Genomic DNA, 26,747 nt, shown 5'->3' with positions numbered 1-26,747 from the left:
TTCCTAGGGAAAACAAGGCTCCGGGGAAAGCAGTTCTGATCAGCCAGCAAAAACCTTGCAGTGAGATACAAATACAGAAACTACATAATCCTGCTTTTCTCTGCGGATTAGGCAAATTAACCACAGCCAAAAGCAAAGGCTTCTGTTCACTTGCAGCCTACAGTGAAGAACCCATTTGTGGGTCGGGCGGCCACCACTCTCTTAGGGAACCTGATCCTGCTCAGTAGAAAAGGAGGTGGATGATCATCACCTCACCTGCAAAGCTGCTATCTTAATAGATAAATTAATGAAAGGAGTGGATCTTAGTTCTCATCTTCCTGAAAAGCATTTAATGACAAAATTGCAGACAATTCTGAATGCAAGTCCCCAACTCTTTGCTAAAGTTGTGCCGAGAGATGTTCTTCCATCTACGCTACTTAAAATTACCGGAGCTAGAACATATTAAGTTGCTAAAAGAGACACCAAAAACATCTAACCAAACAAACAAAAAATCTCTATCCCTGCTGGATAACATTTTCAAAGCCATCCTTCTACACAAATTTTGCTCTTTGCTTGATCTGTTATTCTTCATAAGCCTTGAGTTCCAAATAAAGCCAAGGCAGCATGGCTCCTACAGATCAGCATTTATTACAAACAAAACTCTCTTTTTGTTAGTTTTCTCTCCTTTTCTCCCTCCAAATCCAAGTATATCTGAGAGTTCAAGGCTCTTCCCACCTCCATTACCCTGGCATTTTCACACACCATCTCTGAACCCACCCCACATTGCTCTGTGATGGATTTCCCCCCCCCCCCCCCCCAGCAGGATAACAAGCCCTGCTGACAGCCGGATCACAAAAATAAACTGCATCAGACTTCAAAATGATAATGTTCATCCAGGATGGCACAAAGCAAGTTACACAAAGGGTCACACAACAGCACACAAAGTGACCACAAGTTTCCATGCGGAATCTCCCCCCATCCGTCCTTTTTGGGAGGGGAACATTTGTAGAAAGAATTAGGAAAACTGTAGGAAAGCACACCGTGCTTTACAGCTTCTCCCAATGAGCTCACAAGCCCGATCAACTCCATGACCACAGATATCAGCGCTAATTATTTATACAGCATTAGCTCTAAAATATCATATACTTGCAGCTAATTTTGAACATATTGTTGAAGACTAACAGCTCTCTATAGTGAGTGATGATGATTAATGCTGTGCAAGATTCTACCATTAGCACAAAGTAGGTTGCTAATGAGCAAATTCAGCAAAGTTCATTTCTAAAGTTTAAAACCAGCTGGCGTGGTCAGTATTCTAAACACTCAAAAACAGCCATTTCTAAAGCCTAAATGATTGTCCAGCTACATGCAGAAGCCATGTAAATTAATGACGCTTGAACATTTATTTTTATCATAATATTTGTAAGAGTTAGAAGAAAACACTACTTAAGAATATTCCCTGGAGGGAAATATCTAAGTGACAGGAATTCTTGTCATCTCAAATCAATAGGCACAGCAGATCAGGCACCCAATAAATGAATCAAATACTTTCTGATCTGTTTTGCTGAAGGAGGAAGGCATGTGAAAAGAATATCAAATACACATATTATTAAAAGCATTATGCCAGCAGATGGCTCCTGTTCAAAGAGAGTATGATTTGTATATAAAAATATGCAAACACTCAAAAAAGCCTTCTTCCGATTAAAACTTGGAATGCAGGATTTATTTTATACTTCTCCTTATACCACATGGATGATAAAAGGAAAAGGATTCTTTATTCTTAACTGTACAACATAAACCACTCTGGCCTATGTTTGCCAAGGCTCAATTTTCAGGGCAAGTCCATGAAAGTCATGTTAAGGTTATGGTTGTTAACTACCAACAATCATTTTCTGAAGTTATCATAATAGGAATACAAGAACATTAGACAGTTATTATGGTTTTGAGAAAGTCAACAATTTATTTAGATTGTTTCATGATAACATAGGAACTAATTCAACTTGGTTTGAACACGAGTAGCAGCTCTTCCAACATCATTGCTTTTCTGTTTTGCTACCACATGAGCGGAAAATGAAGACTTTCTGCTCTCTACTGGTGTAGTAGCAGTGGTGAACTGAACAGAGTAAGAGAACAAACCCTTGTGATAAAAAGCTATAAGGCAGGCACATCACATCTGAACAAATAAAAAATTTCCACCACTCATGTCAACTCTGGACACCAAAATAGCTTTCTTATCTCAAAGGGAAAACATTCCTTGCAGATCACAGGAAAAGCACATGAGCACAGCAACCTTATTTCTGCAGTTGGGGTTTCCTTGTCATCAAGGAGCAAGAATTGAGCACCCTGTACTCACTGCCAGTTTTGTTTTCCTCTAACACCGTGAATACAGGATATTACTCAGAACAGAGGAGGGACAACCAGACCAATTTCGATGGATCTGGTTCCTATGCTAACCCTTACCCTAACTCTAAACCTATCCCTAAACCTAACCCTACAGGTAACCCCAACCCTAAAACAAACACTAACACTAACCTTAAACCTGAACATTAACCCTAAAACTAAACTTAAGCATAACACTAACCCTAACCCTAATGAACCTAACACTAACCTTAAACCTTAACCCTAATGGGAAACAGTAACCATAACCACACTGACAGCCCCAACCGTAAACCTAACCATAACCCTAACCCTAACCCAAACACAAACACTAACCCTAACCCAAACACTAAAACAAACCCTAACCCTAACCCTAAGCCTAAACGTAACCTAAAACCTAATCCTAAACCAAACCCTAACCTAAACCCTAACCCTAAACCTAACCCGATCCCTAACCAAAAACCTAAACCTAACCCTAACACTAACCCTAACACTAATCCTAACCCGAACTCAAACCCTAACCCTAAACCTAACCTACACCATATCCCAAACCCAAATCCCTCACACAAACCCTAACCCTAAACCTAACCCAAAGCCTAACCCTAAACCTAGCCCTAACCCAAAACCAAATCCCTAAAACAAAACCTAAACCTAACCCTAACCGAAACCCTAACCCTAACCCAAACCCTAACCCTAAGCCAAATCCGACACCCTCACACAAACCCTAACCCTAACCCTAAGCCAAATCCGACACCCTCACACAAACCCTAACCCTAACCCGAACCCAATCCCTATCCCCACCCCTAACCCTAACCCGAACCCAATCCCTATCCCCACCCCTAACCGTAACCCGAACCCAATCCCTATCCCCACCCCTAACCGTAACCCGAACCCAAACCCTAACCCTAACTGAAACCCTAACCCTAACCCAAACAGAATCCCTAATCCAAAACCTAACCCTAACACAAACCCTAACCGTAACCCTAACCCTGAATGAAACCCCACCCCTAACCCCACCCCTAACCCCACCCCTAACCCCACCCCTAACCCCACCCCTAACCCCACCCCTAACCCCACCCCTAACCCCACCAGAAACCCAAATCCCTAACCCAAACCCTACCCCTAACCCTACCCTAAACCTAACACTAACTCAAACCCTAAGCCTAACTGTACCCCAAACCCTAAGACAAACACTAACCCTAACCCTACCACTAACCCAAACCCAAACCCTAAACATAAACCTAACCCTAACCCAAACCCTAACCCTAACCCTAACTCAAACACTAACCCTAAAACAAACCCTAACCCTAACCGTAACCGAAACCCTAACCCTAACCCTGAGCCTAACCCGAACCCTAACATAACTCTAACACTAAACCTAACCCTAAGACAAATCCTATCCCTAACCGTAACCATAACCCACACCCTAACCCAAAACCCAAATCCCTAACCCTAACACTAATCCAAACCCAAATCCCTAACCCAAACCCTAACCCCAAACCTCACCCAAACCCCTGACCCCAACACTAACCCTAACCCAAACCCAAACCCTAACCCTAAAACAAACCCTAACCCTAACCATAACCCAAAACCTAACCCTAAACCAAACCCTAACCTCAACCCAAACCCTAACCCTAACCCTAACCCTAACCCAAATCCTAACCCTAACCTTAACCGTAACCCAAGCCCAAACCCTAACCCTAACCCAAACCCTAACCCAAAACCTAAACCTAACAATAACCCTAAACCACACCCAAAAAAGAGGCCTTCCGCGGAGGACCCCATGGATCTAACCCTAACCTAACCCTAATCTTAACCCTAATGCAAACCCTAAACCTAACCGTAAACGTAACCCTAAACCTAACCGTAACTTTAACCTTTACCCTAGTCCTAATCCTATCCGTAACCTGTAACCCTAACCATAAATTCTGCCCTAAACATAATCGTAACCATAACCTTAACCATAGCTGTAACCTTAACCTTAACCTAAACCCTAATACTAACCCTAACCCTAACCTTAAAGGCCTGCCAACCCTACCCCAATCCCAACCATAACCCTAACTCTTACCCAAACCCTAATCCTAAACTTTACCCTAAACCTACCCCAATCCTAACACTAAACCTAAACGTAAACCTCACCCTAACCCTAAACTGAACCCTCACCCTAATCCTAACCCTAACCCTCACCCTAAACCTCACCTTAACCCTAACCCTAACCGGAAACCTAACCTTAACCCTAGCCCTAAGCCTAATGACCCTAACTTTAACCTTAACCTTAGCCCTAAACCTAACTTGTCACCCTAACTCTAATGTCTGCCCTAATCCTAACCCTAACTCTAACCCAATCCCTAACCCTAACCATAACCATAACCCTAACCCTAATGACCCTAATCCTAACCCTAAGCAAAACCGAACCCTAACCCCAACCGTAACCCCAAAAAAATAAAATAAAATAACCCTAACCCTTAACGCTAACACTAACGGAGCTAACCCTAACCCTGAGCCTAACCCTGAGCCTAACCCTGAGCCTAACCCTGAGCCTAACCCTGAGCCTAACCCTGAGCCTAACCCTAACCCCGCCCCCTCAAAAAAAAAAAAAAAAGAAAAAACCACCTAACCCTAGTCCATAACCCTAACCCTTAATCCTTAACCCTAACCCTAACGGAGCTAACCCTAATCCTAACCCTAATCCTAAATTTACCCTAACCTGAAACCAAACCCAAACCCTAACCCTAACCCTAACCCGAACCCTAACCCTTAACCCCTAACCCTAACACTAACCGCACCCTCCCCCCACCCCGCGGATCTAACCCTAAACCTAACCCCAGCTTGCTTCAACCAGTAACTCCCGCACTACTCTTACACCTCACTATAATAAGGAAGCTACTAACTGTGGTGGTTTTCTTTTTTTTTTTTTTTCTATTTCTCACTCCTAAGGACATCAAGGCTTGCAGATCAAAAATAAAACAAACTTTCTGTGGCATTTCTTCCCTTTAATCTGTCTTCCTCTGATTTTGTAAGCTTTACTGTAAACAGCAATAACTGGAGACAGCAGATGAATCTGTTTGGGTTTTGTCTAGATAAAAATCCTGATTCTGTTACTACACTAAGTCCTGTTTAACCGTTACTTTTGACATCTTTGAGCCTTGGACCAACCCATTACATTGGCATATACACCAAGATAGCTTAATTACACATATTTAGCAAAGCATACTTACATAGATATTTAATTATAGCTTAAAACAACACTCAACAGGCATAGCCATCTGTGATTGAAGATATCTGTTGTTAAGGCATAATGGTATACTCAGTTTCTTCCTTTCTAAAGACATTAAATACTTTGTCCAGCTACAGTGAAGAAACACTGGTGTAGCAATTGTTTCGAGTGCAGTAATGCATTACCTTGACAATTTAAAACATGAATTTACAAGACAATCTGCCATTATTCTCTAACCCCCCGCCCCCATCAACGTGAAAGTGAGTGCTTTGTGGTGTATTTTTTAAAAAAAAAAACTAATTACCGATAATACTAAAATTAACCACTTGCCTATACATATGCAAAACAAAGTGGTGGTTCTTTTCTTCTACCTTTTCTTTTCAAAATATTGTTCATTGCCATTTTCATTCTAGGATAAACCACCAGCATTTTTGCAACTGAAAGATAAAATGACATTTAAATATGTCTCAGAAGAGTAGGAGTCAATCAGGGTAGGAAAAGATAAATGCACGATGAGATATATTTAGAAAGCTCTGTAATGACATACTGTTGTGTGATGGGAGGCATTAAAAAAAACACCATTAGTCACTCTGCTGAGTACAGAACTGTGATACTGCTTTTACCAGTAAATACAGATACAGTACCAGCTGCAATTACCTGAGGAACTTAATGTTCAGTTCCTGATGATAACCACAGTACACAGTACCCCAGGACCCAACAAACATTAGCACATACACCGGCATTACCTTTGAGTAAATCTGGTATGATTTAAATAAATAAGGATTTCTCTCTATGTGACACTTTTTCCTCCCTTATTAAAGTGATCTGTGGTCTACAAAGTGTCAAACAAATCAGGTATTTATGTTGTTATTTAGCCACAATCTTTTGGTATAGAGTTTCCTGCATTTTTATCTGTTAGACTTCTGTATTTTGAAAGAAGCATACTATTTAAGATTTTTGTGATATCTACCAAAAAAAAATCAAGCCTTTTTCCAAATGATAAATTTTAATCTTGTAATATGTCAGTCTCACGCCTGCAGATTCAAAGAGCAGATAGATAGTTTCAGTCTGAAAATAGTACATGATAACATTGCCTTCGAGGGCAACATGCTCTTAAACTTTTCCAGTTTGAAGTATAACAAGAAATAGAAAACAAATTAAGAAAAAATAAAAAAATAAAAAGTATTATTAGTACGATTCTAAAGCAATCTCTAAGCAGAAATAGAAGTAGAAATACCTACTTCATTTTCTATAATTATTTAAATAATTCAGCTTTCTTTCTCACCATGCTGCTTATCAAATGAGCGTTCAGGCCTTGCTTGAACATATGATGGTAAAATGTTGAAAACCTGCTTTACTGAAGGACAGAGCTGTTCTCCATACATTTGCTGCATGTGAGAAATATTCCTCCAAAGCTCCCTCACCAAACCTGTGTAGACAGCTCTGTGGAGAGCACAGCACCACTTAACAAGGCTACCCAGATCTTAGATCAAACTGAACTTGCCAGGGTAGAGCTCATCATGGCAAGCACATAGGCTTCGAAGAAACTCATGAATTACCATTAAATTGGGTAAATCCAACTGTGAGCACTCATTTATTTTTAATTTTTACATTTGGGGACAAAAATGAGATGTTACAATGCCTTCAAGCATTCATAACACATTCAGATTTTGTTATCTAAATAACATCACACTTAAATTTACAATCCATCTATCGTTAGCCAATATAAAAGAGTTACCCGACCAAAGATTTAAATTAAGCATGTATTGCTATAATTCCTTTGAAAGAAATAACATCTACCTTGTAGACAGTGCACAGTGAGAGGACACATTATAGCAGCTACTTTACACTGGCTCTTGTTAATTCATACTGCACATTAGCTTCTACCAGTACAAAAGCTACAAACAGAAAGGGAGTGAAGGTGGCAAAATCCCATGACATCAAAAGTCATACAAACTGAAATTTTGTTCTGATTTAGTTCTAAACCAATACTTTCTGATGTCGCGATAATCAGTGTTTCAAAAAAGCAAATACTTAAATGTTTATATTCATCCATTTGTATCACTTTAAATAAAATCAAATAGACCTCAAAATCAATTCCAAAAAGGAAAAAAGCAACTTTCTTAGAATAATTACACCCAGATCCCAGGACATCACAGGAACCTACAACAACCATGTTTTGTGTTTTTGGTTTTGTTGGGATGGGGGCAGAAGGGACTTGGGCTTCTTTCCATTAAAAGCTTTTGATTAAGGCACAAGAAAGCGTGTTGTGGTTATGAGATATAACCACATCAACAGCCTGAGCTCTTTACTAATTGTATGCTATATGTATGCTTTACTACTTGTAAATATAATGTATTGATTCAGTGGCATGATTTATTCCAGTTAACATATTCACAATTTGTTGGCATAAAACTCCATTAAATTCAACAATTTGGCATGGAAAAATTATTTAGATGCCATGAAACTCTCAAAAATGTTCAGACTGATCACTGTTTTTAAACCAAACTGTAGAAAACAATATTTTGTAGAACTTAAGAGGTCAATCTCATTTCATATTTAGAAGACCTTAAAAATAACACTGACTTCATGCTTTTAATCAATGGAAACTTGCAATCTTCCTAAGGGTTTTGCTGGCTGATATCCATTTTCTAATGCATGCAGTACAGCTGCACACAAAAATCCCAGATGTATGCTAGTTTTCTCCTCTTTCAAAAACCCTCCTCTTTCAAGAAGCCACCCACAACAGTTTCCCTTCTTTTAATTAGGAGCTGATTTGCTCTAATGGTTCGCATTTCAATCTCAGGCAACTAATAAATAATGCTTCAATCAACTTGCAAGTGCTGAGCTGCAAAGGAAGTGAACCTTGTTGCTCTGGTGCGCAAGACTACCTCTACAGCTTGGTAGAAAGTTTGTTTTCCTGAGGAAAAAAAAAGTTTAATTTTCACATACAAACTGTCAGATTTAGCATTTTAATAATGTGAAAGCTAGCTGGAAAATCAACACCACAGTTCACTTAAGAGTTTTAGTTTTAATAAAGCTCATTTTTCAGTTTTCATATTTTAAGCTAGTTTTGCACAATTTTGTCCTACCAGGAAGTTCCACCTTTTAATGAATCTTAATTTTATGAGTACAGAGATAAGGTTGTAGGGGTTTTCTCAGGTTCTGAGGAGACTTTGCACTTGTTTCAGTTAGCTGTATGATGAAATTGAGAAGCAGTTTGATGTGGAGAGCCTTTATTTGTAAACGTACAGGGGTTTTGACATCTGGGTACTAAGTGATGAAAATTGATTTTGGCTTCGCTTTTACTGCTGCTTGACTGGTAATTTCCTTGACTTTAATGGCTGTGTTTGCAGGAAATTCATTTAAGGAATCTTACTAGCTATTAACAACAGTCTTGTAGGAATATACTAGAAAGAGATGGTGTCTTGTTCAACGAGGTAAAATAATATATTTTACACACCATTTTATTTTTTTTTTAAAGAATAAACAGAAGTGAATGAAGGCACTAAAAAGCACTTAAAGAAAAGTGCTGAGACCAACAGGAAAAAATTCCAAAGGAATAGAAGTGCTCTTTTGCTCCTCACCACCCTCTTTCTCCTTTCTTGCAAAACAGAAAAACTGATGATTTAATTTTCAAATGTGTGGCTTTGATTCATTTCATTCATTCATTCAGATTCATTGAGCAGAGGCCCAAACTGTTATAAGTCAGTTCCTCAGTTCTAACAGATTGTCCCAAATGATAACTGATCACTGTACAACTTCAGCTTGCACTTAGCTATCACTTATCATGAAGCAGTTTAAAAAGATTTATATTATCTGTATTTATATGCTGACATGAGGGGGCAGACAGTGACCACTGGCATAAGTGCCTTGCCCTTAAGCGTTTTCAATTTTTTCCTGTTGTAGGAAATTAGTGTTGCCCCATCTTTTACTAAGATGTATCACACAGATCTCTGAAGTGTTTCAGATGAACTACCAGCAAAAACCGTATTAGAGTGGTTCCCCACCTAAAGGATGCACCAAACACCACATTTTCTCTTGTGCGGAATGTGGAGCACAGACACTGGGCTGTGTTCATCAGCTCAGGATTACACTGATGGGGGAAAAAAAAAAATCAGCCCTTGAATTCCTCAGGGATTTAGCACCACTTCCATTAAAGGCAATATAAATCTTATGCCCAAACTTGGCTTCTATTTTATCATTTTCTTATCACTACAGCAAACAAAAAAGCAAACGGGATTTACACTCACTCAGTGCCAGTCATGCCTGCCAAGAATTTGCATTTACAAAAAGATGCTGGAGTTCAAGTGAAATACCAACAGCAGGGCTGGATCTGGCAGTGGCACATTCTCATATTTCTTGACAATATTAAAGGTTGACAGCAAAAAGATAACTAGACCAAAAAGTGAACCATGAGTGAACTCTCATCTGGAGTGACCTAAAGCAAAAGAGTCACTGTACTGTACATATTTTAACACTATTTGCACTGTTCCAACACAGACTGTAGCAGATGCAAGACTCTGCCGATGTTCCAGCTAGCAGGGTATTACAGTTTTGACTGCTTTCACTGTACCATTTGCAGGGATTTTCTCAGCTTCAGATTTTATGGTTAAAGTCAGAGGCTTACCTTAACAGCTTAACAACAACATTCGCCTATACTCACATTCTCAATTATACACACTAAAGCAAAAAACAAACAAACAAACAAACAAAAAAAAACTTAGATGAAAGGACAACAACTATTTAAATTCCACTACTTGTATTTAGTGAAAACTGTGAAAAAAATAGAAGAGTAAAGTACTACAGTGATAAGACTGTTCTTTCCAATTCCCTTAACTTTCTCCATATAAGCGTGTCTTTTGCCTGCGTGTATCTCTGGTACCAGCCAGGGATTTCAGTGAAGGGTTCATATAGCTCAAAGCTTTTGAATGTGAAACAGAATTAAAAGTATTTGTCCCACACCACTGAGACATCCCTAGGCTTACATCAGTCATGTTCCTTTTACATATTTCTCAAATCATTCATCTTATGCTCTGAAATAATAAAAAGCTAATAATTGTTATACACCTGCATGCCACGATCCAGGAGATCCCAGCCAATGTTAGGTACTTTAGTTATGTTTTATACCAAGCAATGGAAAAAAAAAAAGTTATTGGGGAAAAAGCTTATCAAAAAAGGTACTCCAAAAACACACTGAAAGAAAATTTTATTCTGAAAGAATATGAAACTTCTTTCATTAAATTAGTTTATGGGAATATGGCCATTTTCAGTCATGAAACAGAGGCATAAAAACTGATTTCCCCAAATCATATCAAAGCTCCTGGGAAAGCCCAAGAATTAAATTGATTCCCTAAATTTAAGTTGAGCACCTAAGGTTTAAATTAATCCTGCATTCCTAGCTTGTTTCTTATTTGGTGCTTTGGAAAATGAAGAACTGTGAGTAAAATAAGTTTAGTGTGGTTTTATTTGTGTCTATTATTTTTTAAACAAGTTTTTCTATTTAGATCAAAAAAACAGTAAAGAGCACATCATTGTGTCTGCATCCTAGACTAAACTACCTCAGCTTTTTGAAAATTACATTTTGGCATTGCAGGTAAATTTTTTAAATTCAATAAAGCATTCACATTTCAGTCATAATTTAAAACCATTCACAGTTATAATTAATCTATTTTGCAAAGGTACAAATTAAGAAATTAAAAATAAATCATGAACATTGAAAATAGATCCAACAGTTAGAGCAATCCCTGGCACTAATATTTGAGTTGCAAATCTAGAGGACAGTAATTTCTCCATGAAATAAAGAAAAAGATTTATATCTCTCTCCCCCAACACCTCTTGAAAGTCCCAGGAAACTGTGATGCAAGCACTGGGGGTCAAATTAAGTGGTAGTAGTGTGAAGGGAAAAATACAGTTGAAATAAAAATGCTTTTGATATGTTAAGCATTGATCCGTAAACAATAAAAAGAAATAAAATTGTATCAATGAATTACAATAGGTAATTTATTTTCCACTCTTCTGCCTACATACTGAAGACCACAAAAATTCAACGGAGCACGTGAAAAGAACTGGTTTGGGTTCTGTAAAATTCAAATTTTCCAAAGACGTTCAAGCACATGGCTAAAATCTATTAAAATTCTTTGATCTCTGAAGATTATTTTCAGTTCAAGATGTGCCTTTCTACAAAACAGCAGGACCTTTCCAAAAATAGGTAGAAAACTTTAGAGTGCTCATTGGGCAATCAGATGTATCTTTAGACAAGGAATACCTGCTGGCATGTGAAGAAAGACCTGAAAACAAGAGAAAATCCTGTTCCCAATGTGCAAAGAAATTCTGTAAGTAGGGTAACAGTCTGGTCTTCCCAGTCAGATGTAATGCACTTATGCTGCAAGAAGGAGGTTTAAAAGTAGGCATCTAACAGTACTAGAAAAGCATCCAATGGATTGCTCATGGAGCATGTAAAACCTCATCACAAGGTTTCAAAACCTTTTTAGTCAAAGGTTTAAAAAATACGTTGAGAACAAAAGGATATTTTGGCCAGCCTTGAAGTGCAGGGAGTGGATAGACAGCTCAATGCATCTATCATTTTTCTTTCTTCCCTTCTTCTTTCTCTCTCTTCCATAAGAACTACTCTTTTTCTAGCCCATTTGCCACCTGATGTGACAGAGTCCCTACTTTCATAGGCCAGACTCTGCTGGCCCCCGCTGACTTGAGGTGCAGGATCAGTAGGAGGCACTAGAAACAGAAGCCAGCAGCCTGCTCCAGCATGGAGCCACCTGCAGCATAATCTCTACAGAGCCTGCAGCAACCCAGGCTCGTTCTCCACACACATTTCATGCATACAGCATTCCTTACCAACAGTCACACCATCAGTGAAATATTTTAATTAGATTTTGAGGCTTTTTAGTGTTATTTGTTACTCTTGTTTTTCACAAAAGTAGATTTTTAAGTTTCACTTCCCCAGTTAAAGCTTCTTGGGAGTTACATTTTCTCATTTAATGATTCGCAAGTGATAAGGGAAGAATATATGATGCAAGTTTGTTAAATATTCAGCATCTTTTATTAACCAAATCAAAATCTGCAAGCTTGAAAGCTTCTGTATGATAATACCCTATTGAATGACCTTTTGTATTTATTCTCTAGAAACCATGCACTAGACTTAATAACCATACTTCCTCATTATCATTTATTCTGACCTAAAGACTGATATTGCAGTCCGCAGGGGAAAACTTTTCCTGATAATTAGTTCTCCTTGGTAGTAGTCCAAGAGAAATGACAAATTTCACCTTGTTTCAGATGCCTCTTGATAACAGTTTAAGCCAACAGAGGAAGCATGCATAATTTTTTTTTAAGCAGGCACATGTTTTTCTCCTGAGGTTGCACCACTATTTTGTCCAATCACTTGTTATTTTACTCCCCACTGATAAGTGTGGCCTAGAGAACAGACAGCTTTTCTTCTCTTCTCACTATGGAAGCCTAGGTTTTGACAGGATGCATTGTACTAGTAAAATTAATTCTCAATAAAAGATCCATTCATTTTTTTTTTTAGAAATGCCCAATAATACACATACATTTAAATGAACTCTGTCAAAAACTGTAAAATCAATCTATGCATAATTAAAAAAAAAGATTAGAAGGTAAGATATATAACAAAATTCTTATTACTGGATGCCATCATAAGAAATTACAGATTCATATGCCTGCTGTTCCCCACCAACAAAACCAACACACATGGTCTGATTGCACATGATGAAAATACATTGGGCAAAAAAAAATCAGCAGTCAAAATAAGATGGAGTAGTCCTGACACTAGACTGACAATGTTTTTTTCATTTTCCCAAGGAATTAATGTATGTGTGCTTTGGTTCAAGCACCTACAGAAAATGCATGGACCAAAGACAGTAACACTGGATCTTAGAGTCAGAGTGTGAAAGTAATATACTCCTAAGGGGAAATCAATTTTTTCCCCCTAACTGAAGAACTTCACTGTTTCTTTGCTGTTGAGCAATTCCCGACCTGAACCCACTGGAAAATAGAATGGCTTACTGATGCCTTCAGAAGCAGATCTCAAAGTTTACTCTGCTGGAAATTCACAAACACTGATCTCCTGGCCAGAGAAAAGAAACTACCTATCTTTAGAGATAGAAAAATTCAGTATTTGAAGCAGTGCATTTGAGAGGAATCAGATCAGAGCTCTCTCCCCTGAGCTCCCCAGGTGTTTGTCTCCAGAATCATTCAAAAAAAATTAAAAAAAAAAAGGGGGGGGGAGCTCTGGAGCTCCTGTAAGACGTAAGACTTTTTTGTACACATGGCAGTATGCAAGGGGAAAAGAATATTAGAGGCTGACCTGTTTAGTTGTAATTTTAGCGTAGTATGAAAGGAAACACATTGTATAGACCCAACAGTGGACTTCAAACACATCAGTTACAGGCAAAATGGGAATATATTCTTGTGTGTCAGCTGCAGTTAGGACAGTACAAGATGGGATGAAGTTAAACCAGTGAAGACTCAGGTTATGAACCAAGATGATTACCAAGTAGTGAAGCTGCAAAAAGATGTTACTACTCCTTATTACTTAAGTATTACTTATTAAGTATTACTTATTACTCCTTATTATTTAAGTGGTATGCAAAGTATAGCACCCTAAGGCAGTTGCAGCAACAGTTGCAGTTCCATGCAACAAAGTGTATAAAAGTATGGATTTCTGTGGCATACTTATTATTCTGCAAAAAGGATTAAATCACCACTTTAAGCAGTTGTTGACCAATTAGGAGAAAGAAGTTCCATTACGTGTCTTGAAACTAAATAAAAATAAATTAAAAAAAAAACTACCTGAATCTGGAATAGCAAATACTATGTCAAAACCAATATGCTCATTCTGAGAATACGTCTGCATTGCTTTACATCTTTTCACCTTCCACTTGAACCAACTTTCTCCACTTCAGTGAACATGAGCCTCTGCACATGCTAGATGGGATGAGTCACTTGGGAAGTTCTGACTGACGTAGCAAGGGTAACACAGAGGCCAGTTGCAATACAGGTGCTTCAGCACTTAGAATGAAAAGTACATTTATAGAATTCATCAACAGGTTGCCTCATGAGAAGCATTTAAGTGCCCCTCAGTAAGTAACAAACACAAAACAGAAAGCTTTGACCCTGCATCACTGAAGTCTATGCAAGTTCTGTTTTCAAAGGGAATAGGCTCATCCACTGAAGAAGTCCTACCCCACATCAAAGTAAACGAGCGTGAGGAAACCAATAAACCAGCCTCCCAAAGGAGAGTTCCCAAGTAGTTAGAGAAAATTGTCAATGAGATTTATCCCTATATTTTCATATTAGGCTACCTGAAATCAATGATTTGGAATAGGAATCGTAAACACCCTAAAAGAATCTTTCACTACTTAATTTACATCATTCCTTAAATACATGAATTCCTTGTGCATGCTGGCTAGACTACCTAAATTATCATGGATAATTCAAGAAACAATAGGTGTTAGCAAATGATTGCTTTTTCAGGGAAATGACACTTCCCTGTCTCCAAGCATTGTCACTATACCAACCTGCAGCACTCTCATGAAGAAAATACTGCTGCACTTAACATGCCCTGGCAATGAATTGGGAAGGTATCAAGGCATCTACCCAATGTTCAGGAAAGACTTCCTTTTTGAAAGACTTTCTCCAAAATAGTGCATAAAACAAGACGTTGTCAGTAGCTGTTGTCACACTGATACCCGAAAACAATTTTTGACTCAGATTAATGGAAAATACATGGAACAGAACCTCAGGGCCCCGATCCAGTGAAAGCACTTAGTGTTCTCTGATTAAAAGATCCCTGGTGAAAATAATATAGAAAGCCAGTTGACTGAGAGCTGCAGATAGTTTTCAGACAAACTGTAATGGATTAAAGAGCCAAAGATTGTGAAAAGTTACAAGTCGTTATTTTTTCAAATTCCAGCCTTTTCTTATTTCATTTTGTGTTTCTACATTTTCCCTCTTCCATTCTTAACTTCATTTTAATTCTTAACACAGAAAGATAGAAAGTGATAAACATAAGAGAAGTCAATAATCCAATTTTATTGATAGCTTAATTTTCAAGCTTCCAAAGAGAAAAAAAAAAAAACACTTTGGGCCCTTCAGACAAGTTTTTTTTAACTGCAAAATGTGTAACTTCTGTAAAAAACTATGAGTCATATGGGTTTGTTTTCATTTTCCTTATACATAAAATAGCACCATTCATTGTGAAGATTATTGTTATAATGCCACAGGAAGTAGTATGCACTATGAAACACTGTATAATTACATGATCACAAATTGCTTTGCTTAGAGGAATTGTCCCTTCAGTTACTTTTGGCTTGAAAGTCTTTTAGAAGAAGAACTTTAGAGAAGTTAAGACGATGTATATCCAAACCTTCCTCAGCTACTCTCTTTCCCTTACAAAGTACAGTTGTGCTATAGTACATTAGAGTTTTTCATTGTTTAATAAAGTAATATTTTTTTTCCTAACCTCATTTTCAGAAACACCTGGGCTATTGTCAGAAACTTTCTCTAACAACTCATCTTGAGCCAGACCTCTAGCACAGAGTTAAAGCCAGTTGGCAAATAAAAACATGCCTGTTAAAGAGAACTATAAAGAAATCTTAATAATGGTTGCTAGCACTGGTTGGAGTGTGAAGAGGTCCAAATGAAAAGCATGCCCAGTTGTCACATATTTTATAGTCCACCTTCTCTTTTGAAAGTACCATAGCAGGACATCAAAATGAAGTGGGACAATCAAAATGACAGTGAGTCAATGATAGTCACTGAATACAGCTTGTAGTTTTATGAAGGATTTGGCATGTGAGCTGGTGGGAAACTTGACTCTGAAGATAGCTCATTTCGCATCAGGTCTCATGTCAGTTGCTGAAAAAATGGGTCTTGTTAAATAAAATGTAAGCACATTAAGTTATCTCTGTAGTTTATACTTTTGAATTTATTCAGCACCTGTCAAATAAAAGATCCCTTTCAAAGCAGTTTTATATTTGATTTCAAATACAAGCCATGCCTGCAAAGCTCTACAGAAAACATAGCAAAGTCCTAAAATACAGCAAGATTTTGTCTCATGTACAATTACTTCTTTGAGCTCCTAGGAATTTAAAAGCTCCAGCAAATAAGAACTGTCTCAGCCAACACATTTTGTAGAGATGCTGGGCCTGATCACATAATGAGCAAGTTAGGAAGTGGCCCACTCCTCCTGTATAGGATATGTCAGTCATTCTGCATAATTCTCTTTCTAAAGAAAAAAAAAATCCATCTTTAAAAGAGGAATTTTGTTCTTCCCCACTTCAGCCTACTGGCATTTGCCTCTTACCATTGTAGCTTCTTCATCCCACCAAAAATTCTCCCTGAATACCAGAAATTTTCATAAAACCAGCAACTGCAGAATATGCAAAGTAAATGTTTTACTCACACAGAAGTATTTGCAATCCAAAGCTGATTTATCGATCTATATAAGAAGTTTTTAGTTGTGAACTACTCAGCTGACTTATGCTGAAACCTGTAAGTCAAATTTCACTAACGGTTGGCATTTCAGATACCAAGCACTCACTGTAGTAAAAGAAACAAATCTAATTCTCAGGTTTTTGACTAATTTGCTAAGAACATGAAGCTTACGCAGTCATGAAATCTGCCTTTGTACGAGTGCATCTTTAGTAACACTACGCCAATGGGTCAAGCCTCAATAAAATGATGCTCTGTTAGTACTCCCACAGATAGAGCTCCAAATTCCTTTATAAAGCTACTTGTTGCAACTATATTATACATTTCAAAGAAGGAATACAAGGACAACCTATTCCCAAGGCACTAAAATGAAAACCTAAAATATTCACTAGACAAAAGCATTCTTTTCAGAGTCAGAATTGTGTTTTCTGTAATGTAATGTAATCCCTGAAAGTCTTTCATATTCCCCCTCTCAAACAGAGGCAGAAGAGATAAGCAGAAGAATGAAAGAGGAAAGCTATATGCAGAAAGTCGCATCATGACTTGGTACATGAAAACATGGAGAATATAACATTAAAATTCAAGTTAAAGGAAAATCTTCCTTTTAAAGTATTGTTTTTCTAAGAAAAAATATTTCACCTAAGGCTTACTTTCCACCAAAGAAAAGAGAAATGTATCTGCATCCATGGAAGAAGTCAGCATTTGATTAAAACCAGGACAGGGAGATCAAAGCACATATACTTGGAAGCATTAGTGCAGCAGCCTAAATGTGAGAGCCTCAAGCTATGATTCAATAGCCTGGTTTCTGAACCATGACATTCACAATAGCAAGCAAAGACTTCTGTGCTCCACTGTGATTGCTCAGCAAAAGTAGTCATGATGGAACATAAAAGATAAAGACTAGTCAGGCCATAACAAAGAACAAGGCCATAGAAAACATCAAGACGACAGTTATTTAGAAATCAAAATGTTTTGTTTTCAAATGAAAGCACAATGTAAAGCATTCAAATTTTCAGCGCAAATAAAAGTTTGTTCCAGAAAAAAAAAAAATCCAATCATCTGAGGTTAGAAATTAAAAAATCCTTCACACACTTTTCCTATTTTTCTGTGCAGGTTTCCAAAGCTATAACCTAAACGGCAGAAAATTCAGAGCTACCCACTCCTTCAACCCTCTGCCAATAGGATATCTGTCTTTTCAACCCTTCTGTATGAGAATAGCAATGAATTACAGATGCACTTTGCAGATCCGTTCCTTCCCTCTCCCTTAGAGAGGGAAATGAAAGGTGTTACTATACTGTGATCTAAGGAAGTTGTGGCAAACATTAACTGTGTTCACTTCATTCTGGGTCCAAAGCTGCCAATCAACAGTTAAAAGAAGATAAACAAGCCACAGATCCTAAAACTGATTCAACAAAGCCTAAAAACATTGCCAGCTTTCAGTATGCATCACTATTTTTAAAAGAATAAAAAATCTCAAGGTCCTGATTGATGCTGAATTCTAAGCCTCTCAGCTGAAATATCATCCTGACAACTTCAGAAATGTAAAAAGCAAACAACTTTTAGAGAATCATACTTCTTGAGAACTTTATGATTTACAGTCTTAAACATTCCTCTCCTTCAGTGTTTTTAAATCCACTCTGATTCCACAAAGCACTTAGCCCCACTGATTTTTAAATGCCCACTGTATAGCAACTGACTAAGCATGCAAACAAGACAAGCTCTCCCACATACACTATTTTTGGTAGGTATATATACAATATGCAATTTATAACAGTCCATCTTCTCCCCCTTCCCTCCCATATAAAATTAACAACTTCCCGCATAAGAGTGATTATCCATGCAGTAATTTCTTCTTGATAGGAAGCAGCTATGAGAACTTCGAACTATTGTGCGTCAATGGCCAGTGACAGCTGTCTATTGCTGTTCCTGTGCATTTCTCCTTCTGAGTATCTGCCCGTGATAGAAATGAACACAGCAGGAAGGTAAAGACCAGTTATAAGCTTGACCTTTTCTACAAATCTCTGCCAACATACTTTTTGTGGAGGATGAACTTAGGGAAGGAAGGGGAAGTGAGGCACAGGAGTAGGCAATCCTGTGGCTGCTAGTAGGCATAGAGTGAAAGCCCTAAATATAGGCACACCTTCACTGAAGCCTTTGACCTCACTTTTATCTTCTGAAGAGGAGCCACCTGTAAACAGAAAAAGTCTTTTAGTCAATATCCTGCACCTCTCCAGTACAATTACTGCAGCAGTGTTAGGATGCCTGGACTGCCAACACCTTTCCAACAGACCTTCTTCTAGAGCTGAAAATGGTCCTTGCAAACACATACTAAGTTCAACTGAGTTCAGCTTCTTAAAACCAAGTTTCGTGATCTACATACAGATACCCCAGACTGTCAGTAAGACAACAGCCTTCGTTACCTAGACTTTACACAGGGTTATGTTTCTGTTCATTGTATTTCATTCCACTAGGACTGCACTCAGCAGTAAATCCCAATAATTTCCTCCTAAATGCAGCCCTCTTGCTTTAGGGAGGAAGAACTCCCAGGTGCGATTGATATTCAGAACACCTTTTCCCACTTGAAGGAGATTTCATAAATCCAGCAGAGATGATCTGGTCTGTTCCATGATCAATAAAATTCTGTTTCATCCTTTGCTACTGACATTACAATGTTTCCTTTTCATGCTGATCTCTACAAAGGGAGTTAAATAAATTCAGTACCGATATAAGTGGTTACAATTCCAGAACTAATGACCCTGAAGGGACTGGTAATTAACACAACATTCATGTTACTATGGATGCGCATCAGACTAAACAAGCACAGTTCTATTTCTCCTACTATGCTAGGCAATTCTGCATACTGGTTTCTACATCCTTATACAGCACAAGAGAGGAAAAATGCACGAGGGAGCAAAACAGAACTGGTTTTTTAAGTGACGCAAATACACGTCACACACTAAGGATGCTCTGTGAAACTGATGAATCTTCTCCCTCCTTTTCTTTTTGTACTGCAAGCAGGTCTAGTTAACCTCATGAAACTACAGAAAAAGCAGGCATTTCTCATTTGCCTTGAACGACAGCATGCAACTTTGGCTTCCAGTTCAGCTGGAAACAGGAGCTGCACAAACTAAAAGATGCACTGGAGAGAACAACATGCAGACAGTGGCCAAAGGAGCAAAGGCCAGAGCGTCTGACCTCAGCTGTGTACATGAACATCTTTTCCTTCTTACCTATTCCAGCAAGTTTCCTTCAGGTCTCTCATGTGTCCTTATTAGACATTCAAAAGAGAGATCAGGCATCAGGAAAAGCAAGAAGGCATTTTATGGGTGGGAAAATGAGAAGCTACCAAACCAATTCCTTGAAGGCTTCTAAAGCACGTAGAAGTTAGAGAACCACAGAAGCTCCTGAGAGGAGCTAGATGTTAAGTATGCATTGCACTGCATAATTTGCACAACACAAAAAAAATTGTTCAGAATTCTGTCTTGCAGGAGCCTATAGTATGCCTATATTTTGGTCTTGTAGTATGCCATAGCAAGGCAGACTTATTTGTGCCAACTCACTACTGACCTAGGACCACATGTAATTCAGGTACAATGTACACACTGCTACAGGAATTTTTTATTTTTTTTTTTTAGAAATCTAATTTTACTCCCTCCCTTTAAATTAACCACAGTACATACCATATATTAATACAACAAAATGCTGCACATGTTTAAAAAACAAAGGCTTGTGTCTCTTTTACTTCCACCCCAAAGATGCTGGCAATGCTTCAAATTCTGTGCTAAGTCTGTAGACATCTTTGCAACACTATGACAGTAACATCTGATGCACTGCTCTGCTTTCCCGAAGATCTGTACTGGCAGATATGGCCACAGGCACCTTGTTCTTCATCTTTTCATTTGGGTGAAAAATTTATTGATAGTTCTCTGAAGTGGAAGAAGAATCAGTTTGTTCAGGATTGGGCTAAAGAGAAATCTGAAATCATCTCATCCAGCTGTTTCCAAGAAAGCTGAATTTTTCCTGTGCCCGGATTCCCCCTCAAGCAGTTTTTATTGCCTTACCATCAACACCACAGCATCCTTCCCAAAGGCATACACTACTTTGTGTAAATGGTGTAACATAAGATCCTTTCTCAAAGGACCCTGAAGCATTTAGCAATAAATTCAGCTTCTAAAGCATCATTTTTCTGAGTGATAACCACATCTTCAACCTCTGAACACACACCTCTGTAGAGCAGCAATCTGACAATGAGAGCGATTTGACTGGAACATGTAATTTGGCACATATTTTCCACTGGCTAAAAAGCATGGAACTCCATTGTAATAAAGGGACTCCCTCACTTTTTATTTATTCTTTTTCCATTTAAAAGTATATGCAAATCTGTACTGAAGGTACAGGTTTCACTTATCTTTCATGCTGCTCAACTATCTGGTCTTTCACTGGGGTAACAGAAGTATTTTTATGTTGTTGAAAGCTAGACAGAATCACGTAAAATGCCCCACACAAACAAGGTCTCACAAGCACACCCAAATACAAAGGGAGTTCTTATAATACATAGTTTTGAGTAACCAATTTACAATTATGGTAAGGGACTAAACAACAGAATGAAAATTGGGCCATTCAGTGCACCTCTTCAGAATCTGGATTTAAAAAGTGCATCTTGGCTCACAGGACATCTGGGAGTTTTAATGGTAATCCAATAAATACTTGTCAACCCCTGTGAAACAGCAACTCTTTCAACTTGAAATACTTCCCTGGCTGAGGGAAACAGTTTATCCACCAATACAGGCTAATTTGAAGTATAGTTCTGAGGGGGCTCAGTTTGCTATTGAGGCATGGTTTAAAGTTTAAGAGTCTGGATAACTTCTGTGGAGACTATGGCACATCTCACTAAGCTGAGTCCTATCCCATTTGCTCAGTAGTATCTGCTACCATTGAAGAGAGTTCAAAATAAGATGCAGTCCATTTAACTTACAAATAAACTAATACTAATATTCACAAGGAAAAACGTAACTAGCTTTGACAAACTCCCAGTAAGCAATTTGTAATTAAAAAGCATCTCTCCAGACCTGATGGTTTACATTGGCAGCTACTCACTTTATCATCAAGCTTCCCTTCCTCCTCCCCAAAAATAGACGATATTATTCACTCTTGCATAATAAAGTAGTAACAAAGGACAATCTAGCAGTCTTCACCATAGAATTAACACCTGCAGAATCAAACAGCATCCAGCTAAAACAGTGTCGTAGGAAGAGAAATAAATTTCTATAATACTTCAGATTGGAAGGAGATCAAACAGAGCCAGTGGATCTATGCCAGCACTGTATAATACACTGTTCGCAAGCAAACTTTGATCCAGTTTACATCCATTGTATGCTTACGTCTCTAAGAGGAGGTCCTGCACTTGTTGCTATCACAATGTTCAGGTTCCTCTCAAATAGTACAAGGAAAACTAAAGCACCTGCAAAGGCCCTTATATTAAAAATGGTCCTTGCTGCTTTAATGAAATAAACTCGGAACAGGTGCAAAGAGCCTGTTATCTACCCCACTAAAAAGCCAGGTACCACAGGAATAAAAGTGTCTTTTCTTTTTTTTTTCTTTTTTCTTTCCTAACCCAAAAGCATGTTCTAACCAGCAGCTTTTTAACTACGCCAGAGGAAATATTATGTATTAAACTCTAACCATACCTGACTGAAGCCTAAATAAGCCATGGAAACCTATGTAGATTAAAGCCCGGTTTCTCCACATCCCCATCAACAGAAGCTGACCTGCTGGAACAACTGAGATTAAGAGCATGAGAGAGATGGAGCAAAACACTTTGTAAGTTCCCACATCTAATTTACAGGGAGGAAGTCTTACGCACTGTAATGTATTAAATTAAACCTTTTCTACCTACTAACCATTTTATTATGGCCCAGGGATGATTTAAAACAAATGTTCTTGCCTAAAAATAAAAGCAAATTAACTACATTTATTGTTGTGTCCCTTTAGTTCTCACCAACTACGAATTTTCCAGTCAATTAATTTTGTGGGCAGAAGAGCTATGAAAATAACATATTCTACGCACATGGAAGCAAGTCTCAAGAAAAAAAAAAAAAAGAAGAAGAAGAAGAAAAAAAAAAAAAGAGTCAAGGTGTCCTATGCAGTTAAGAATTCAAAGTAGGACCCTCCTAAGACGTATCAACATTTGTGCTTACTCACATAGGGAATAAAAATCTCCACTGAAATTAACCAATCGATCTTTAACTTCCACACACTGAACACTTGCAATGAGCCATTATGCGCAATCGTTATTTACTGGGGGAGTCACCAGGCCATTTCTGCTCATATACATTCAAGCATTCCCTAAGAGACTTGCGTACAAGTTGCAAACAGAAGGGTAAATTTGTGCAGTAAGCTTGATTTGGTTTGACCTGACATTCCTTGGACCACATCACATTTTAAGATGTATCTTAATTACTCTCCCCTACCACTTTATTTCCAGTCCTACTCTGGAATACAAATGTAACAAAATAATCATCTGATTTTTGGGTAGTCCTTTGAAGACCCAGGAGTTGGACTCGATGACCATTGTGGGTCTCTTCCAACTTGGAATATTCTAGATTCTGTGATCGTTCAAATTATTTCAGTCCATCATAAAGTGTCCACATAAATCACAGTAACATTCATACTATGGTGTGTAATCCATATAACTTAGTCATATGTGCACCAAACTGACTTGTTACTGCTTTTAGATATACTTATCTTGGTACTGAATCAATCATAGACGTTAGTTTGGGACTTCACTATTCTTCATGAACATTTACTAGCACATAGCACACTGCAGGAGATCAAGGCCAAACTGCTCAGGAGATCAAAAGTTTCAAAGTCCATGTGTTGTCAAATTTGACTTTAAATATGTGCATTTTATTTTTATCAAAGTGGAAAATATGGTACACATTCCAGATTGTCCTCTAGTAGACCACTAAGATCGTCTGTTTGTATAAGTCCTTTGTGACTACATACTGACCACTACCCATGCAGCAGTAGTTCCATCGCAGCGTATAAAATAACACATTTGCACCATGAAAGTAGCCAAAGTACCAACACAGTTTTGATGTAAGCATCGGCAAGGTTCAGCTATAAACTTGATAACCTTATTTTGCCAAATAGGCCATTCCTATCACGTAAATAACACGCCAAGTTTTCTATCAGCAAATGTTGAGATGGTCACAAAAACTAATTCTATTGAAATCAGAAATGTTTGATTTTGTGTTCTGTTTTGACTCTGCTTAAACAAAAACAAACAGCATAATATATTTGAAAGTGTTCCATGCCACAGAAACAAATGTCCTCTCATCAGATAATAAACCTTGTTAACTTATGCCATCATCTTGCCTCCCTCCATCTCCCCCAAGAGCTGAATGCACTGTATTTATTTAAAATTATAAATTATGACTTAAGTCTTTCAGAGTTGATTTGCTTTGTTCTTCAACAGTGAAAGGGAATTTAGACTTATTAATAAAGGGTATCTTCAGACAAGTCAAGCAGGAACTTCCCAATTTTCAACTACTTGACAGTTTATAGCTCAAACGAGCCTGAGACTAATAATAACTTAATTCTTTCTGTACCTCATCATTTGGAAAAAAAAAAAAAAAAAAAAGCTTTCATTAAAATGGCGAAAGGAAGAAAAATTATTCAATAACCACCAAGGATGGGGATTACAAATGACTATATCACTGTGCAAGTTTATCATCACACTGAATTTGCTGTTTGCTCTAGGAAGCGATGGTCCAGTTGCCCTTTCTCAATTTAAAAATACATTGATCATTTCCTCTTCTTCAGGTAATATGACTATTTTAGGTGCAGTTGCTAAAGCATTCAAACTGTTAATTGTCCAAGGGTTTCTACTGGACTTTTGTTTGTTCTGCAAGTTTCACATAGGCATATAGAATATCAGCCTATGCCAGCGCCATGGTTTTGGCGGGGATAGAGTTAAATTTTCTTGAGAGGCTTTTGTCTTCCCAAGAAACCATTATGCATGATGAGCCCTTCTTTCCTGGAAGTGGCTGGAAGCAGCAAATTAATTCCTTGTTTTGCTTTGCCTTGGTGCACAGCTTTTGCCTTCCCACGTGAACTGTCCTTATCTCAACCCATCATTCTCGCACTTTTACCTTTCTGATTCTCTCCCCCATCCCACCTGGGGAGAGTAAGCAAGTGTTTGTGTGGCACTTAGCTGCCTGCCGGGTTAAATCACAACAGACAGGTTTACCAAAATTGTCTCCCTCTACTTTTTTTAATCTAGCACCTCATTGCACATAACGTGTTTTAACCTAAATTATCACCTTTAGCATTTAAAATATTAATTGTAAAAATCACAAGGAAAAAGTTACTGCCTAGTGCAAACACAAGCTGGAAGATTGATTGCTTTGGTAGAAGTATTGCTTCTACGAAATTTGAAAGAACTCTCCTCCCACTTCCTATTAGGGAAAACAAACTAATTCCCTCATCTAAGTCTCATCTGTATTGCCCATAAAATTAAATGAATTCGGCTAAAGTGAATTAATTTTTAAATTTAATCTAACACTTGCCCTGTCTCCTCCTAATATTTGCCTATTTATATTAAACATATAAAAGTATAATATAATTTTTGTACTTATCTGATACTGAAACTTGTATGTACTGACCTAATCAAAGTTCACTGAAATGAGTGAAAGCATACCTTACTTTGGCTGAGGCCATTACTTTGGAATTGCAGAGCAGAATTCTGTCAGCAATTATACTCACTCAACTCCAAGAAAAACAAAAGGAGAATATGGCCTTGTACCTACATTTAAAATATTTATATTGGCCATTTAAATATTTATATATTTGTCAATTTTAAATATTTATATAACTACCTATTCAAGCACTTCATATGTTGGAGAGCTAACTTATATAATGCAAATATATTACATATTAAATATTTACTATGGGTTAATATTTTATGAAATTTACTGTACACACAGTAGGAACAAAACTAGCAAGGGGTGGGGAACTCAAGAGACTACTTTTGCACTTTCAGCACAAAACAAGCATCACTTACCTCTGCATTCTTTTAACAGATTTTACAGCCTTGCTAAGAGAGACTGTTTAGAAATTATGTATTTAAACACCCAGTGATAATTTATCGTTGGGCAGAATTGCACCAAAGGTAGTGGAATTAACGACAAATCAAGTTGATCCTGTAATTCCTAACAGATCGCTACCAACCATCAGAGCACTGAAGGAATTAAAAAAAAAAAAAAAAAAAAAGTTGAGTATTTTGCATTCAATTATCAATGGAACTTCTAAACTGCTTTTGACTCCTGCACCCTCAGGATGGATTTTCTAACAACCTATTCAAAAAAACAAAGCTAAATAGAGATAAACAAAACTTTTTCCGGCAAATTTAGACATGAACAGAACCTCTCAACATACTGCATGTACTAGACTTGAAAAAAACTGTATTCCCCCATAGCTATGGAAAGTTTTAACATTTTCTCAGCCCGTAATTGAACTCCATATTTAATTATTAGGACATTATTTGTCCTTGTGTCAAATCTGAAGAAGCCACAGGCTATCTTTAGGAAGAAAAGTGCTGTGAATTAAGAAACAATAAAACAAAACACATCCCAAAGATCTTTTGATCACTGTTCCCTGTGCTCTGGGACATACAGGGATGAGTTCAGGATCACTGAAGCAG

The sequence above is a fragment of the Cygnus atratus genome, chromosome 13 (assembly GCF_013377495.2).
Source record: "Cygnus atratus isolate AKBS03 ecotype Queensland, Australia chromosome 13, CAtr_DNAZoo_HiC_assembly, whole genome shotgun sequence".
Classification (NCBI taxonomy): domain Eukaryota; kingdom Metazoa; phylum Chordata; class Aves; order Anseriformes; family Anatidae; genus Cygnus; species Cygnus atratus.
The sequence above is the reverse complement of the archived record's forward strand: the minus strand, read 5'-3'. Positions refer to the sequence as shown.